The following is a 19,362-nucleotide window of genomic DNA, read 5'->3' on the forward strand; positions in this document are numbered from 1 at the left end:
GAAGTTGGCTCATTAAATGTAAATCCATGAAATGATTTGTGCATGTGCATGCATGTAGTGTGAACGCTCATGGCTGCATGGAACTTGCAAAGTAGTAATACAAGTTGTTAGTCTGAACACATGTGAACGCAATTAAACACTAGGTGATAAAAAGGGAATTGACTCGCTGCGCGAGCGCTTTCGCGCCACAGAAAGTGATTGCTCGAGCGATCGATAGCTAGGAAGGGGATTCGTATACAACCAGCTAGATTAGGAAACTCTAGTAAACCTACCCGGACACCACAAGTACTAACTCACATACCGACTTACATGCATGCAAGCCAAACTATAACACGTATTAAACTTACCTAAGTAGCCTGCGTAGACACAAACGCTAACTTCCCTCTACGAAGGCAAGATTAATGCTAACAATCTCCTCCTAATCTTGACTCTGTCGCATCCTCGTACTCCTCCCGATGTTGACTCTCGCAGCTTCACATCACCTTCTTCATTATTTTCATTGTCATGTCCGTACAGTCAGTATGACCACGCAGGAAACATGCAGCGCACCTCTGCTCTGCTATGCTTTGCCACCGCCATTGATCGGCCTCCCGCACTCGGTTCGCACATATGTGCCAGCGCTATTGCGGTCCTCACACTCGGTTCGCACCATACTCCTCTTGTACTTGTGCACAGTAGCTTCTCCTCCTACTGCACACACACCTCCTCGCTTTACGGTAGCTTTTCCTACCACCGTCCGCCTTCGGCATCGCACCGAACTCTGCTGGCCGCAACCAGGATGCTCCACGAGGACATGGACATAACTCACGGAACACCGTGCACACCTCACACACTTGACACGCTTCAACTGCAACAAATCATCACGGAGACGAGCACTTGGAAACAACGACGACTCACTGACACGACGACGACCGCACGTGTAGACGTGCACACACTTGACTCTTTGACTCATCCGACTCCTCCGAAGACGATCTTGACGAGACTCTCGGCACCGCACCTCGGCACCACCTCGCGACGACAACTCTCCGCCGTCTCCTCCTTGTCGTTCCGCCGAACGACGATCGCCCGCCCCGAGGCGCTAGTCGGGTCGCCTCCCCGGGGCAAGCGTGGCTTCAAATCTTCGACCTCGCTCTGATACCAATTGTTGGGATTCGCCCACGGATCGATCACATCAAACTAGACGAACACACGCAATAAAATCTTATTGCCAAGGGCACGTGTCGTGCCCGTTCTTTTTGTCTTTATTTCTGTCAAAACTTGCGGTTACAAAGATCACACAGCGCCGCGTATATATACACGGCCAACCAATCAACTCGTACTATACCTACTCAGTTAGGAACACACGAAACCTGACCGGACACAAACCCAGCTCGTACACGAGCTAAACTAAAACCTACATCGACTCAAACTAATCCTAACTAGTAGTACGTATACAACCAGCTAGATTAGGAAACTCTAGTAAACCTACCCGGACACCACAAGTACTAACTCACATACCGACTTACATGCATGCAAGCCAAACTATAACACGTATTAAACTTACCTAAGTAGCCTGCCTAGACACAAACGCTAACTTCCCTCTACGAAGGCAAGATTAATGCTAACATCTTGTATATGTATGGAGTACGTAGGATCGATCCATCATCCACGTCCAACAAATATAGTACCAAACACCATCTGATCGATGGAGCAATCAATGGCTGCGGCCGCCGCTTCCAGACCGTTCTTGCTGCTGGACGACACGGCCGTGTACCATGAATCAAGCGATTGGGAGAGGGTCGAGTGCGAGTGCCAGAGCAAGGTGGCCTACGGCTGCGGTACGCTCGGCCAGCATATCGTGGAGGGCCTCACCCTCCTCGCGGACCTCCGCAGTGGCGACGACGATGAGGGCGGCGTCCCGAGGCTCGCCGTCCACGCAACCGACGAGGTTATCCACCGCTTCGAAGAGGAGGTCCCAGGCGAGCTGGCCAAGGTGTTTGGCGAGATCGACGACGCGCTGCTGGAGATCTACGGGACTAAAGTCCGCCTCTCCGCCAGCGTGGAGGCCGTGGATGACGAGGCGGGCATCCTGGTCCTCTGCGTGTCGTTCCGTCATGAAAAAGAGCTCGGCGATCTCCAGTCGTACCACCTCGTCTACGATAGAGAGACCACCTCGCTCTCTCTGCTCCCGTACGTGCCGACGCACTGTGAGGCCGCCTACACAAACTGCCCTCTCCTCGTGCGCCATCCGGGCGACGGTGGCTACACGCTGGTCCTAACGGCGGTTGAGGCAGAGCAGCATGACGAGCTAGGCCGGCCCGTCCTCTGCTCTTGGACGCCGCAGTCACCGTCCCATGTTAACGGTGGCGTCGGCCCCTGCTGGCAGATACGGCAGCGCAGGCACGCCACGGTGATGCCAGACAGGTTCGGCTGGGAGGCGGAGGCGTTCACTTACAAGGGCAAGGCTTTCTGGGCCGACCTGACCCGAGGCATCCTCTACTGTGAATGCGCCGACATCCTCTGCCATGACGCCTCCGCGGTGGAGTTCACCTTCGTCGCGCTGCCGGAGGAGTACAGGATCGAGGAGCTGGAGTACAAGCATCGAGCCATGGGAGTCGGAGTCGGGGACAGCGTCTGGTTCGTGGTCCTCGAGTCTTGCGACCACCCCGGCGACACCACGGTGGTGGTTCTGAGCCTGGACCTGTCCGACGGCGCGGAGAGGCGGTGGGAGAGGCACCTGGAGCTAAGCCTGCTGAGCATATGGGCGCTGGAGGGCTTCGTGGAGGCGGGGCTGCCGAGGAGGGTGCCATGGTCGCCGTTCCTCAGGGAGCAGGACGCCGGCGTGATCTACTTGTTGCTGCCGCGGGCCGTTCCTCAGGGAACAGGCTGCCACCTCATCAGCATCGACGTGCGCGACAGCAGCGAGCCGCGTCTCGTCCGGCCCCGACGCCTCGGCATCACTCCGTGGATGTTCAACCAGCAGCCCGTGCTCTTGGCTCCTGATTTCTTCGACCGGCGGCGCAAGGACGAAGAAGCTCTCAACCAGTTATCTATCTAGCCTAAGCCTTGACTAGCTTCAAGTGTCCTCGGCAATGTCGGATTATTACTTGTCTCCTTATATATTGTCTTTTTTTTTAAGCTTGGATTTACACTTAAGACATAATTGTTTCATTACATTCACTATTGGCCATGTCCTCCACACCGGATGGAACTGCACCAAAAAGAACACACTCAGAAGACTCATTACGTCCCAGTTTTGCCAGGTTATGAGCAACCTGGTTTGCAGCACGGTTGATCTTGGAAACTGAATATATTGTCGATCACTAACAATTCAACATAGCTTCAAAGTACTCCCTCCGTCCCGTCAACAAATAAGTGCAATTTAGATATGTCTTTAACTCAAATTTTATTAAATTTAATCAACTTCCTAGCTAGAAAAAAGTACTTCCTTTGACCTAAAGTACTTGTCGCATATTTAGACAAAACATTACTCTATCCATCTATATCAAAAGATGTCTTAACTATGTTAAAATTTAGATGTATTTTACCAGATTTTTTGGGATACCAATAAAACGGATATGTTGCAAATGTTTAGTGTTTTACACGATGGACAGTTGGAGCTATTTCGTCTAAATTTTGGTGAGGTTATCTTGTTACCTAAGATTAAGGAGGCAGAAGGGATTCAGTGTACAAACTGATCTATCTTCTCAACGTAAGTTTCAAAATTTTCACGAAAGTGGCCACCATTAATATGTAATTCGCCTATGTTGTTTTTTTTTTCTTTGAAACTATTGTCACCCCCGAACGACTGTGCGCATCCTGGTTATGCGGATGCCGGGTGTAATTGCTTGGTCAAGTAATAAAGCGCTCATTTTCAAAAAAAAAGTTTAATAATATATTAATTTAATAGCACATACTCCCTCCATTCTGATTTAATCTACATTTAGAGAAAAATGATACAAACTAGTGCTGCATTTATTATTACTATACTTAGATTTGTAAACAACCAATGCAAGCAACATTAGAAACAACAATGAAGAGAGCAAAATCACTTTCGTTTTCAGTGTTGTTATTGACTAAAAGCTACTACCTCCATCCCAAGGCTTAATTAAGGCTTATATTTTTTTGGAAAAGACAAAGAAGTAAAATTTGACCAAAATTTTAGAATAATCTATCAACAAATATGATATTTTGTAGATAGTACATGAAAATATATTTCATTATCTATCTAATAATATTAATTCTATATTTCACATGTTAATGATTTTTTATAAAAACTTAGTCAAACTTAACATAGTTTGACTTTCGGAAAAAATATAGGCCTTAAGCCTTCGGATGGAGGTAGTAGAACGTAGAGTATTTTAGAAAATTTTGGAGCTAGAATATAGACTATTTCAAAACGGAGGAAGTATATTGCTATTTTCTGTAAAAATGTATGCACGCTGGATTTCTACTTCAATCGCGCCGTATCTTAAGTGATGTGTCTATCATAAAATGGATCTAATTCGCTCCGGATCAATTGTTCCAAGTAAAAACTATGGCTTATCAGTGGCAAGCTAAAGGAGTTTAGTCCTACGATCTCACCCAAAGGAGAAATCCTATACAAATGTCCCTCGAAATTGGTTGCGTGCACTTTCGAAGAAATCCGGATCCAGGACAATAGGGCGTTGCATCAACGGGAACACCAGGCGCCTGCTCGACACGAGACGCACCACCTCAGAGCCGCCGCCGCTCAAGTCAATGCACACGAGGTGAGCGTACGGCCGGTAGCCGCTCCTGTAGGGCTCACGCAGGAACATGTAGAGGGCGGCGCCATTCTCGACATCATCCTTCTGCCGCCGCCTCAAGAACGGGAACTCGGGTGGCGCGGTCTCCGGCAACCCCCACGCCCTGAACGCCTCCAGCTCGAACAAGCCTTGCATCCTGAACTCCCTCCGCATGCTCCACTCCTCCGATGGGAGGTCGTCTAGAGTCCACACCTTCACCTTCGTATCGCCGGGGCGATCGAACGACGGTTCGATGAGGACGAACCAGATGGAGTCGTCCCCGACGCGGCTCATGGTCCGGAACACGGGCATCGGGTCCTCGCCGATGTCGTACCTGATCCTGCACTCCTCGGGCAGCATGGCGTGCTTGAAAACCACCGGCTCCGTCGCGTCGTCGGTCAGGTCGCCGAGGCCGCAGTACAAGATGCCTTGCGCGAGGTCGCCCCAGACAGCATGGCGGTTGCACGAGAACACCGTGTGCGCTTCGAAGGTGTCGGCCATGGCGTTGACGCGCACACGGGCCTTGAGTTCCCACGCACGTCTGCTGTAGTCCTGTCTGGCGTCGTTGTCCGGGGGCGGTGGCGGCGACCAGAGGCAGAGAACGGGGTCCGTGTACTTGGCCGAAGGGGAGGTCGACCTCTCCGCCATGAGCACCAGGGAGTACAGCTTCTTGTCCTCCTCCCCTGCCTTGACCTTGACCTTGACCCTGAGAGGGAACTCGGTGCAGACGGGCCGGCAGCAGCGAGGCAGGCGGGGGAGCAGGGAGAGCGACGCGGCGGCGGAGTCGTAGACGAGGTAGTACCACACCACGTCGGCCATGAAGCTGGGGGTGAAAGAGATGCGGAGGACTATGACGTCCCCGTCCACGGCGTAGATGCGGCTGCTGAGGCGGGTCTCGCTCCCGCAGCGCTTCATTTTCTCCACGTCGAACTGCGACTCGACGCGGTCGAACACCTCGTCGGTCGCGCGGAGACGCAGCTCGGGGGTCATGTACGGGTCGTCGTCATCGCCACCGACGAGCACGAACAGTGTGAGACCCCGCACGATGGCGTCGCCGTTGGGCCCGCAGCCGTAGGCCGCCTTGCTGGAGCACTCCACCATCTGATAAGCCCTGGGGTCGCCGTCGTCGATGACGCTGAAATTTCTCACAAAGTCAGTTAGCAGCAGAAACTCACAACAAGGCTCCTCCTCCGCCATATCTAGCTAAGCTAGGGCAGATCGATCGATCAGATGTTGGTTTCTCTTGCTTTTTCTGGTCTGGCTATAAAGAGAAATAGAGGCCAGACCGATCCTATTTCTACTCGACGGCAACGCCAGCCGGATTGATACACGCGCGAGTGTAATTTCCTTGTTGGACGCTGTGGTTGCAATCTGTATTTACTTAATGTCCTTGCATAATTTTCTTTGAAATCTGTATTTAGTTCTAGATCAGAGATGGAACTCTGCAGCCGTAATATTTTTCTCATGAGCACTAAACCCTCAAAATTAAGCACGCTCAAGCCGGAGTAAACAAGCTCCACAACTTCATAAAGGAATCACACACAATGCGCACACTGTCACCGTCACACCGTGGAGAGTGAATCCGGGGTTCATATTAAAGTAACCTCTAGAGTGCATAATAGACAAGAGTAACATCTACATATTCAACTAGATTACAAAGCTCATGATCACATAAAGATCACATGGGAGAGAGAGATGAACCACATAGCTACCGGTAGAGCCCTTAGCCTCGGGGGAGAAATACTCCCTCCTCATCATGGGAGACAGCAACGGCGATGAAGATGGCGATGGAGTCGATGGAGATGACTCCGGGGCAATTCCCCGTCCCGGCGGCGTGCCGGAACAGAGATTCTGTCCCCCGAAACTTGTCTTCGCGATGGCGGCGGCTACGGAACTCTTCGTGGAATATCGTCGGGTTTTTAGGTTTTTCGCATCTGGGAGCATATATAGGCGAAAGGGCGGCCTCGGAGGAGCCAGGGGGTGGCCCCCCATAGGCTGGCGCGCCAGGGGGCCTGGCCGCGCCGCCCTGTGGTGTGGGCCCCCTGCTGGCCGCCTCCGACTCTCCTTCGATGTTCTGGGTCCGTCTCGGTAAAATAGAAGGTTCGGCTTTTGTTTTGTCCAATTCCGAGAATATTTCCTGTGTAGGATTTCTGAAACCAAAAACAGCAGAAAACAGGAACTGGCATCTCGGCATCTTGTTAATAGGTTAGTCCCGGAAAATGCATCAGAATGATGTAAAGTGTATATAAAACATGTGAGTATTGTCATAAAACTAGCATGGAACATAAGAAATATAGATACGTTTGAGACGTATCACCCTTCTTAAGAGAAAGTACATTGGCGAGAAAGCGTTGTCCGAAATCATTTAGAAATCAGGGGACTCGAACTTTTGGGTCGGCCTAAAACGAAGAAATTTCTCTTCAAATATGGTACTTTTTCCATTAAGGATGGATCGTAGATACGGTTCTGGGAGGACTCTTGGTTAGAGAATAGACCTCTCTCTGAACAATATCCGGCGTTATATAGCATTGTTCGTCGCAAAAGTGATACCATTGCTCTACTAACGGTGACCTACCACCGTCTGTAACATTTAGACGAGATTTATATGGACAAAGGCTTAATGCGTGGAATGCCTTACTTTTTCGTTTGGAATCCATTCAGTTATCCCAAGGGCCGGATGAATTTCGTTGGAACTCACAATCCAATGGGAAGTTCGCAGTAAGTTCGTTATACAATGCAATTATCCAACCTGACATTTCAGTTGATAAGAACAAGAAGATTTGGAAGATGAAAATACCGCTAAAATTAAAAAAATTAGATGGTATTTACATCGAGGGGCAATCCTAACCAAAGATAATCTTCCGAAACGAAATAAGCTTGGGAGTACTAGTGTGTATTCTTTCATCACCATGAGATAGTTAAACACTTGTTCTTCGAGTACACTTGTTCTTCGAGTGCCCCTTTGCCAGATCTATATGGTCACGCATCCAAGTAGCTTCGGATCTGTATCATCCGACCAGTGTAACCAATATTTTTGGGAATTGGCTTCATGGTATTGATCACAGGTTTAGAACGCCGATTAGGGTGGGAGCTCTTGCCGTTATATGGTCGCTATGGCTTTGCAGAAATGACAAAGTTTTTAATGATAAGAATTATTCCCTTTTGCAGGTTATATACAGATGCACCCTATTCTCCGTTCGTGGTATGCGCTATAGAGAGTGGAGAATCGAGACCTATTTACGAAGGTCTGTACACGGTTGGAGGATATGGCGAGGGATACTTTTTCCCTACATGGGTGGCAGCATAATCTACGGATTGGGTCTCCAGCATCATCTTAGTCGTTCTACAATTTCTCATGATTGATATGTAATTCGCCTATATCGTTTTTTTTTCTTTGAAACTATTTGTGACCCCCGAACGACTGTGTGCATCCTGGTTATGCAGAGGGCGAGTGTAATTGCTTGATCAAGTAATAAAACGCACATTTTCAAAAAAATAGTTTAATAATATATTAATTTAATAGCACATACTCCCTCCATTCTGATTTAGTCTACATTCTAATGAAAAATGATACAAACTAATTTTGTATTTATTAGTACTATATTTAGATATGTAAACAACCAATGCAAGCAACATTAGAAATAGCAACGATAAAGAGAGCAAAACAATTTCGTTTTCAGTGTTGTTGTTGACTAAAAGCTAGAACGTAGAGTATTTCAGAAAATTTTAAAGCTAAAATATAGACTATTTCAGAACGAAGAAAACATATTGCTATTTTCTGTAAAAATGGATGCATGCTGGATTTCTACTCCAATCGCGCCGTATCTTAAGTGATGTGTCTATCATAAAATGGATCTAATTCGCTCCGGATCAATTGTACGAAGTGAAAACTGTGGCTTATCAGTGGCAACCTAAAGGAGTTAGACCTAATTAAAGGAGAAATCCTATACAAATTTAAATGTCCCTCGAGATTGGTTGCGTGTACTAACAAAATAGAAAGGGGACATGTATATAATCGATCTCCACTCGAAACCAAAACATCGTAACTTTTGAGATGAAAAGAGACAAGTGATTAGGCAGCAAAAAACATTAAGGGCTAGTGCTAGCTACCATGCGTTAATTAGGCGATTAGAGACAACAGTGACAAGTTTATAACAAGTACTCTACTTAGAGCATCTCCAGCCGCGTTCCCAAAGGCGGCCCCCAAAGACATATGGGCCGTCGGACAAAATTTCATTCCCAGCCACGCGCCCTAAATCATCCTTCCGTCCGGCGCTTCGAGACCGTCCCCGCTCCATATGGGACGCTCCAGGCATGCCGGACACAACGAAAAGCGAGGCGGGAAGTGGCGGGCCCGACGCGTCAGCGGCACATTCAAGTTTAACCTAACCGTCGCCTACCTCTTGACGGAAGTTATTGGCGCGCAACAACGGTGCAGTTCCCGCAGAGGCGCATCGAAGCGTCTCGTCGCGCATAGCTCTCCGTGCTGGCGTTAATGAGCGCCACCACTCCCCCGCCTCCCTCCGGCCTATAAAAAAGGGGCGCTTTTCGTCATTCCTCACACACAAACCCTAGCGCCTCTCTCCCCAACCCTAGTCTTCACCGTCTCAAGAGTCGACGCCATGGCTGGTAGAGGCCGAGGCTGAGGTCGCGGCCGTGGCCGTGGTCGTGGCCGCGGCAAAGCTACACGGTCGTCGTCTTCATCGTTGTACCTGTAGGAAGAGTACCAAGTGTTGTTCGAGTTCGTTGTCGTCCTCAATGGGGACCCACTCGGCATCCAGAGGCTGCCGGACAAGTTCGTCGCCGTCAACGAGCCGGCCACGCTGCATCTGCGGGAGGCTGGCTGCGACTGCTGCCGGTGGCCGGTGGACGTGCTCTTCTACGGGCGCGGCAAGATGTACATCCACACAGGCTGGGAGAAGTTCGCGCGCTACCACAACATCCAAGGCGGCTGAGTGCTCACATTCTCCTACCTAGGCGATACGGATAAGAGCATCAAGGTATTCGATGACACGTCCGGCCGCCGGCACTACCACGACGTCGCCGATGAGGAGGACGATTGAACGCGCAAAGTGTTCTTTCTTCGTAGCGAAAATGGTAAGGGAGATTTCTGGATGTTCTTCCTCGAAAGGACCAACATGGCTATCATTACCAGCTGGATTTTCCAGTTTGGGTGACTGAGAGTGTTCTTTCTTGGCAGCAAACAATCGAAATCTGCGATGCCAACACTAGTTAGGTTTCCTAATTTTGCAATATTTTAATTATGTATTAGTTTGTGAAAATCATATTCCAAACTATGTCTTAGTTTGTGTAAAACCATGTTTCCAATTATTTATTAGTTTGTGGAATATTCATTCTTTATTTTAAAATAAAAATGCAAAAAAACAAAAAAAAAATTTAATATTAAAATTAAGTTTGAGAGCGGCGTTTGGGGGGACTCGGCTGGGAGGGATGTTCTCCAAACAAGGCACGTGCCCCAAACGCTCGATCGAGTGCTGTTTGTGGGACGCGGCTAGAGATGCTCTTAGAAACGATATTGTTGGCCAATACAAACGTAGTAGCAGTCCCTCAAGAAACTGCCATATTGGGCCGATCGAAGAAATCCGGATCCAGGACAATAGGGCGTTGCATCAACGGGAACACCAGGCGCCTGCTCGACATGAGAGGCACCACCTCAGAGCTGCCGCTCAAGTCAATGCACACGAGGTGAGCGTACGGGTAGCCGCCCATGTAGGGCTCACGCAGGAACACGTAGAGGGCGGCGCCATTCTCGACATCCTTGTGCCGCCGCCTCAAGAACGGGAACTCCGGCGCGGTCTCAGGCAACCCCCACGCCATGAACACCTCCAGCTCGAACACGCTCTGCATGCTGAACTCCCTGCGCAGGCTCCACTCCTCCGACGGGAGGTCCAGAGCCCACAGCTTCACCTTTGTGTCGCCGGGGCAATCGAACGACGGTTCGATGAGGACGAACCAGATGGAGTCCCCGACGCGGCTCATGGTCCGGAACACCGGCATAGCGTCCTGGTCGATGTCGTACTTGTCGTACCTGGTCCTGCACTCCTCGGGCAGCATGGCGACCTTGAAAACCACCGGCTCCGTCGTGTCGTCGGTCAGATCGCCGAGGTCGCAGTACACGATGCCTTGCGCGAGGTCGCCCCACACAGCATGGCCGTTGCACGAGAACACCGCGTGCGCTTCGAAGGGGTTGGCCATGGCGCTGACGACGCGCGCGCGGGCCTTCAGTTCCCACGCGCGTCTGCTGTAGTCCCGTCTGGCGTCGTCATCGTCAGTGGACCGCGGCGGCGACCAGAGACAGAGAACAGGGTCCGTGTACTTATTGGCCGAAGGGGAGGTCGACCTCTCGGCCATGAGCACCAGGGAGTACAGCTTCTTGTCCTCCTCCCCTACCTTGATCTTGAGAGGGAACTCGGTGCATACGGGCCGGCAGCAGGGAGGCAGGCGGGGGAGCAGGGAGAGCGACGCGGCGGCGGAGTCGTAGACGAGATAGTACGACACCTCGTCGGCCATGAAGGTGGGGATGAAAGAGATGCAGAGGACCATCACGTCCCCGTCCACGCCGTAGATGCAGCTGCTGAGGCGGGTGTGGCTCCCGCAGCGCTTCGCCTTCTCGACGTCGAGCTCCGACCCGACGCGGCGGAAGACCTCGTCGGTCGCGCGGAGAAGCAGCTCGGGGGTGATGTACTGGTCGTCGTCGCCGCTGCCGACGCGCACAAATAGTGTGAGGCCCCGCACAATGGCGTCGCCGTTGGGCCCGCAGCCGTAGGCCGCCTTGCTGGAGCACTCCACGATCCGATAAGCCATGGGGTTGTGGTCGATGACGTTGAAATTATCCACATGGTTGCTTAGCAGCAGGAACGCACAAGAAGGCTCCTCCTCCATATCAAGTCTAGCTAGGGAGGTTTCTCTTGTTTTTTTGGCTATAAAGAGAAAGAGAGGCCAGACCGATCCTATTTCTACTCGATCGACGGCAACGCCAGCCGGATTGACCCGTGAGTGTAACTTCCTTGTTAGACGTTGTGGTTGCAATCTGTATTTCGTTCATCCTTGAATAAGCAATAACCAGTGTTCATCGACTGCCCGGGATTAAGCTATCTTGCTCCATATTGCAACCATATCACCAACAAAAATTATCCAAGGACATTGGTTATTGCATTACTGCTATCGTGTACTCTACTCCCAACCATATATATCACCAACAAAAATACAATTGCTATCTTACTCCCAACCAGCAATTGATATGGTTCCGAGTACGATAACAATAATACAATTGCTATCGTACTTCCAACCATATCGCCAACAAAAATATCTTGAAAACGCAAAGAAATTTAGGTGGTTAGATACTTAGATACCAAACCATGCCAACAGTAATCAAAAAGAGAATTATACATATATTACAGCTAGTACTTAGGCATCGATCTGATTGACCATTTGAGAGTGAGATGGGATGGTCAAGTCGTCAAGACAATACCTCGAGCTTCCGGGATTGTCCGAGAATCGACAAATGTAGGTTTGTACGTTTTTAGAAAACGACAACTAATTAACACTGACTAACCATGTGAGATTTCAGAAGGATCATTTATCCATTTGTTAGTCTTTTATGTTTATGCATGATCACCTATTTTCCATAAAAGACACTTTATTAATTAAAAGTATTGAGTATTACACCCGGCCTATGCATAACTAAGATGCACACATCCGCACACCAACCACAGAACCAAGAAAAATAAAAATAAAGTCTCGATACATAGGACATCATGATGTTGTATCTGTTAAGCTTCATGCACTAGCCACTTGAACCAAAAGTCCGAATTGATGGAAAGGGTAGGCAATCTACTTGTACACATCAACACCCCCTCTCACGTGTAACGGGGAGAGGAGAAGACAAGTCAACACGTGTAGAGAGGCAAAGAGGCAGCGCCGGGACCACACGCCACACGGCAAGAGGCTGCGGGGGAATTTAGAATAAATTGAGAAAGCCAGGATTTGAACTCGAGACCTGGGGCTCTGATACCATGTTAAGCTTCATGCACTAGCCACTTAAACCAAAAGTCCGAACTGATGAAAAGGGCTAGGCAATCTACTTGTACACGTCAACAGTATCGACCCCTAAGGTGGCCACGGACCAATTCTGAGATTATGTTGCCACCCATGTTGGGTAATAAACTTCCTTGCCGTGTCTTCCTACCGTGTAGACACCTCCGTAAACAGGTCACGGTTCTTCACACGCTAAAGAGACGACCATGAACGGACCAAAGTACTGCACCGGTTGATAACCTGCATAAGCGAAGAGTTTTTTATCATTAAACATTTTATCATTTCTACATAGTTAAAGCGATCAAATAACGGCAAGAGCTCACACCCTAATAAGTAGCTTAAACCTATGATCCACCCCATTATGCCAATTGGCAAAATATTGGCAACGCTTCGTGGTGATGTAGAACCTATTTGGTTGATTGACCATGTAGACCTTGCAAAGTGGCATTGAGAAGAATAAGTGGTTAATTTTATCATCATGATGAAAAAACACACTTTTTTTACTTCCCGCCAACTGCGTATTGCAAGGAGGATAAACCCACGATGAAGGTACCTAGCGAAAACTTTTGTCTTCAGCGATATCTTCATTGTCCATAACTTCTTAAAACTAATTACTGATTGTAAAGGCTAAATCAACGCTTTATACAACGAATCTACAGTCAAATTTTCATTCGCCTAAGTTCCAATAAAACTCATCTGGCCATGTGACAGTTGGACAAAAGCTAGTTGATATAGCAATACATTCCATGCTGTCCGACGAAGCCTGGCAAGATCTATTCTTGACGGCACAATAGGTGGGTTAAATTCCATCACTTTTGTAAGGTATCAACCTTATGACCCACAATATTATATAAAGATGGATATTGTTCACGAAGTGTGGTATTCCATCTTTTAATAGAGAGAGAGGCAAAGGGAAAAAAGTGTCTCTTAGTCGCTATTAAGCCAGCCCAAAAGTAGAAATCACCAGGTTTCCAAAGAATCTAACAAATCGCTTTTGAGCCAACATATTTTCTCCTAAGTATGGTCTGCCATACCCCATCCTAGGTTAGCAGACTTGCCAACCATTTCCCTAGTAAGGCTGCGCTTTTAACCTCAAGGTCATGAACACCAAGCCTACCTTGGTCCTTTAGTCAGCAGACAACACTCCATTTGGTAAGCCGGTATTTCTTTTTCTCGCTATCCCCAAAAAACCATGATCGAAAATAATCGTGATCACCTATATAAACACCTAGACCTTAATCCCCAAAAGTTATCTGGCCGGAGAAGAATGTGCCATGTGTGACTTGCCTTACTATCGTGTCTTGCTCATCCATGTCCTTAGGAAATGTAGGCCGATGCAATGCACATGGTGACTTACTAAGGGCAAGAGCAATGGTGGCATACACAACTAGCTGCTTCATGTAAAAAAGTTGTCAGAAGCAACATGGTCAATTTTATCTCTCCAATGAAAACTACAACTTTAGTCAGAAAAAAGAGACAAGGGATCCCACAAATATGACACTATGTATCTCTTTCTCTCTCCAAAAAGCATGCTTTTTAAGCTTAAGATCCCACTTCTTGAAGAGGAGTCTGCCTCCTCATCCGAACCTACTTTGAACCACCCGAACCTAGTTAAAAGTGTGAGGCAGTAGCTCTAGGGCAGTGCATTGGGCATGCTCTAAGGGCGATGGCATCACATTGCTCGCATTTCTTATCTTTTTTCAGAACACTACCGCCCGAAGATTGGGAGATTGCTCCAGCATTGCTCTTATGAATGTCAGATGCTGCTCTCAGGGCCGGCCTAAAGCCGACGATTTGGAGCTCTTTCAATAACAAGTTCTTGAAGCTGCAGGAATCGAGCTCCCAACGACTACTTTTTTTTATGGTAGATGTTCTTCCGTAGATCTACCACACATGCATGTTCCTCAACCTGCATTTTGATGAGCAATTAGTAACCGATGGTGGTGAACTCCGTGTTTAAAATAGTAAGGAAAGTCTCACACAACAATATTCTGAAATGAAACACACACTCCATCTGCCAAATGTTTTTGAGACAAGATCAAAATTTACCTTAATATGCAATATTTCAAGAGAAGGGGCCGCCTCAAGAAAGACTATAGTCCATACAAGATTTAATTCAACAAAGATGTGTCGCAGAGAGCTTCCTTAGCTTTCTGAATGTGGAGGCGAGTTGTTTTATTTCAGGCAGCACCCAATCTGGTCACCACATAAATAACTAAATAAATTATATACAATTATGCATACACTCTGAGAACTACATATTTAGGAGGAGAATTCAAAAATCCACAGATAATTGGCATAATATATATGTCAGGAAACTACAATGGAATTCCATTATAGGAAATAGTTGGATAGGGGCAAAGCCGGACCCAACCGTTCCTAAGCCCAGACATGTGTCCAGGCTTCCAGCCGGCAGCTCAGCCTAATTTGAAGAAAATTTGACTGAGTTTACAGGTTTAATAAAAATCTTGGGTCCGCCACTGGATAGGGGCACAATAAAACAATCAAGAAAAAAAGATAAATACAACATGATTGCAAAAGAGAGACATAATTTTAAAACTCTACTCTAAGATGCAGACCAGTATCATGCTCATATACCATTGAATATAGGGGGGTTGGGATAAAATATAGTTTAATGACCCTGCCAATTGATGTGCAAAACTCCACAAAGTACAAATAAGTGTGCAATTTCCTAGCGCTCCCTTCATCGACACCGTGGATGTTTTCATCAGGAGTCTGCTGGCTAGATCGGAGATGGAACCTTGCAGCCGTAATAATTTTCTCATGAGCACTAAACCCTCAAAGTTCAGCAAATTTCTGGAGACTTTATAGCCTCACATGGAGTCATTGTCAGTTCATATATTTCTTGTACTTGAGTACAATAGTAACTACAGCACCTAGGCATATAACACAAGTATAACATTCAGAGCCCAACTCTGAAACCAAGAAACCGTGCTAACAAAACTTCTGAATTTATTTTTGTTGTAGGACATCACATTTCGTCAACAACATTCACTTCAAAGGATCCCACCAAGACGATCTACATGGCGACACCGGCGACCAACCGCTAGAACGAGCAGCATCTCGACGAAACTCCGCCGTTGGGGTCTCCGGCCGACACCTGGATGGACTGCCCCTCTCCGACGACACCTGCTCCAGAATCCTCCGAAGAAGAAAGCGCCTTCTTGCTAACGATCCGGTATATCTCAGCCAACACGGTCTAGAAAGCCTTGTCAACATTAGTCACCTCGAGCGCGGAGGTTTCAATGAAAACTAGGTCTTCTCTCTCTGCGAAGCCCGCCGCGTTCGACGCGGCCACCGAGCGGAGGTGCTTGAGGTCGGTCTTGTTGCCGATGGGCATGATGACAATGTTGGCGACGGCATGGTCACGAAGCTCCTTCAGCCACCGCTTTACGTTCCCGAAGGTGGTGGCCTTGGTGACGTTGTAGACCAGCGGTGCGCCCACAACGCCCCGGTAGTAGGCACTCATGATTGCCCGGTACCGCTCTTGCCCCGGTTAGCCAATTTTTATATTCACAAACTGCCAAAGGGAAATATGAAAAAATTTAGGTTTTAGGTTTTGCAAAAAAGGTTTCAAAAATTAAAAAATTATTGTTATTTATTTATTCAAGATTATTATTTACTTTATTAATTTTGTTTATTAAAAGAATTATTTGGAATTCAAACAATAAAGAAGTGTGACATCGTGACCAACATGTTAATATGATTGACATGATACTAATATCAATAACGTGTGCGCAAATCACTTGCAAGTGAGACGGAAGGAACTCAGAAGTTAAACGTGGTAGTGTCGTAGTAGTGGGATGATGGGTGACCAAGCGAGAAGGTTGACCATGACTCCATGAGTAAGTAATTTAACTACATATTAAGTGTACTTAGAGACTAAACTGGTCAAATAACTCAAATACTAAAAATTCTGAAAAAATAGAAAAAAGGAAGTGAAAAAATTGAATAAAAAATACACGTGGAGACCTTTAGTCTCGGTTGGTGTTACAAACCGGGACTAAAGGTCCTCCGTCCCGGCGTGCGCCCGCAGCCTACGTGGAAGGTCTTTAGTTCCGGTTTGTAACACAACCAGGACTAAAGAGTGAGGCTTTATTCCCGTTTCGTAGTCCCCGTTGCAAAACCGGGATAAAAAGCCCTCCAGAACAGGGCCAAAAGGCCCGTGTATACAAGTCTTACAACTTCCTAAATATCACCATATTACAACTAAATTGACAATTACACTAACAATTTCTAAATTGACAACTAGACTAACAATTTCTACAACAAAATTCTTGTGTGTGCTTTCACAATAAAATTTATACCAATTTGTTACATTTTAAAAGTAGGTATGCAACATCAAAATTTTTGAGGAAAACTTCAACTTGTAGAAAACCCCCAAAAAAACCTTACAACATCTCGTGTGTGCTTTCTAAACAAAGATAGTGCAACTTTGTTACATTTTTAAATCACCTATGCAACATCAAAAAATAAACTTGTAGCCAACTCCTAAAAAGCATTGTAACATCTAGTTTATGCTTTTACAACAAACTCACATGAGTTTGTTAGAATGTTAATGCACGTACACAACATCAAAATTTGCACAATTTCTTAAATTGTAACATCATCCATGGCAGCCTTGCAACATCATCAGCAACACAACAACCTCACAACATCATTGTCGGTGACACATCGGCCTCGTAGCATCATCCCGGATCCCTTGAAGCGGCGATGCTAGCTTCTGGCAAGTGGTGAACCAATTTGCTACAAAAACGGTGCCCATAGAAAAATACGTTTAAATACCTCCAAAATACCAAATAACGTAAAAAGTAGCGATGTGTGGACATAGTAGAGCCAACATCATAAAAATGGTGCATACATATGCATGTCAAAGAATATGCATAACATAATTAAGAGTAGAAAATTAAGAGCGGCAAAAAATGTTTGTCGTCCATCAGTGTGAAATGGAAGCAAGCAAGCAACAGGTCATGGCCAGGAAGTGCGCGAGGGGAATTGAAAATTGGATAGGTAAGACATATGCATGAGTACAAGTTTGGCAAACTGATTAATTGATCGATGCATGATTTGTACGGAGTAGATTGATGCATGCTGCTTTTCAGGTTGACGTACTTTATGTGTTTGGTAAAGTAAATACTCCCTCCAACCCAAAAAAAAGAGTCAGAAAGTGAACTTTGCAAACACACCCTTAAACTTTTTACTTCATCAACCCGCTCTCATGGAGTCAACCAGGCCCGCGAGTCCACCACCCTCCGTCCTCTACTCGGATAGAGTTGTGAAGGAGGCCGCGTGGCCGCGTGGGTACTGCTCTTCCCGGCCGGACGCGAAGTCGAGAACCCCCAGCGCCCTCGACCCCCCTCTCAGATGTCGACCTTCCCGGGGATGGAGCGTTGCCCCGGCGGGCTGTGGAGTCCTACCCGCGGTCGCCTCCAGACAAGGGCGCCGTGAATCAGAGCCCTCCTCTCCTTAGGGTTTCGGCCATCTCCGGTTGAGGAGCGCCATGGATCAGAGCCAGCGGGTAGCGGGCGGCGGGCGCCATGGCTATGTTTCGTCGAGCAGTGGCGGGCAGAGGCTGGAGCCGGCTGCCAGCGCCATGGAGATCTCTGCGAGCCTATCATACTACCGAGCAGTTGTTTTGGTTCTGATTTTGATTAATTTAGAAGGGTTAAACTGCAAAATGTGATTGTATTGTGTTTCCGACACTTTTTTTTTAGGACGGAGGGAGTATTTCTTTCCGTTTTTATAGCTAGGTCGGTTCATGGATGAAGTCGGTTTTGTATCAGAAACTCAATTTGGCTCCCGGGTGCGTATGATCCCTCTACCATAAAAACATATTTCTAAGTGTTAAAAAATTTTGACAAAAAAATTTACATGTACATCTCCATAATATATGTGTATTCGTCAAGTTTCACGAAAAAAATGATATTTTTTGTAGTCTAAGCGAAAAAGAGAAAGTTTATCTTCTGACAAGTCTTTGTTTCAGCATCGGATTTTGTATTTTTTACACACGCCACATGACATGTCGATTTTTCATGAAACGACTTTGTGAGCGCGTAGCACATGAACATGTACGTGCGAAATTTTTGTTTCAATTTTTTTGACATTTAAAATGTGTCTAACATGTATTTCAAAATAAATAGAGCATACGCTCCCATGTGCCAAAACATCACTCCCGTTTTGTATCTTTAATTTTACGTGCACTCCTTCTCTTGTATATGTAGGGGGTGAAAAAACGTACATTGAGTATATATAGGATCGATCCATCATCGATCCACGTCCGACAGACCAAACACAATCTGATCGATGGAGCAATCAATGGCGGCGGCCGCCGCTTCCCGACCGTTCTTGCTGCTGGACGACACAGCCGTGTCCGTGTACGACGAATACAGCGATTGGGAGATGGTCGAGTGCGAGTGCAAGAGCAAGGTGGCCTACGGCTGCGGTGCGCTCGGCCAGCATATCGTGGAGGGCCTCACCCTCCTCGCGGACCTCCGCAGCGGCGACGACGACGAGGGCAGCGTCCCGAGGCTCGCCGTCC

At 47.4% G+C, this 19,362-nt stretch overlaps 1 pseudogene; it reads right to left on the reverse strand.

Annotated features, from left to right (window-relative positions):
• Positions 1-2,722: 2,722 nt before the first annotated feature.
• LOC139838852 (ras-related protein RABA2a-like) lies at positions 2,723-16,314 on the reverse strand (annotated as a pseudogene).
• Between the last annotated feature and the right edge of the window lie 3,048 nt (positions 16,315-19,362).

Source organism: Lolium perenne, chromosome 4 (assembly GCF_019359855.2).
Source record: "Lolium perenne isolate Kyuss_39 chromosome 4, Kyuss_2.0, whole genome shotgun sequence".
Classification (NCBI taxonomy): Eukaryota; Viridiplantae; Streptophyta; class Magnoliopsida; order Poales; family Poaceae; genus Lolium; species Lolium perenne.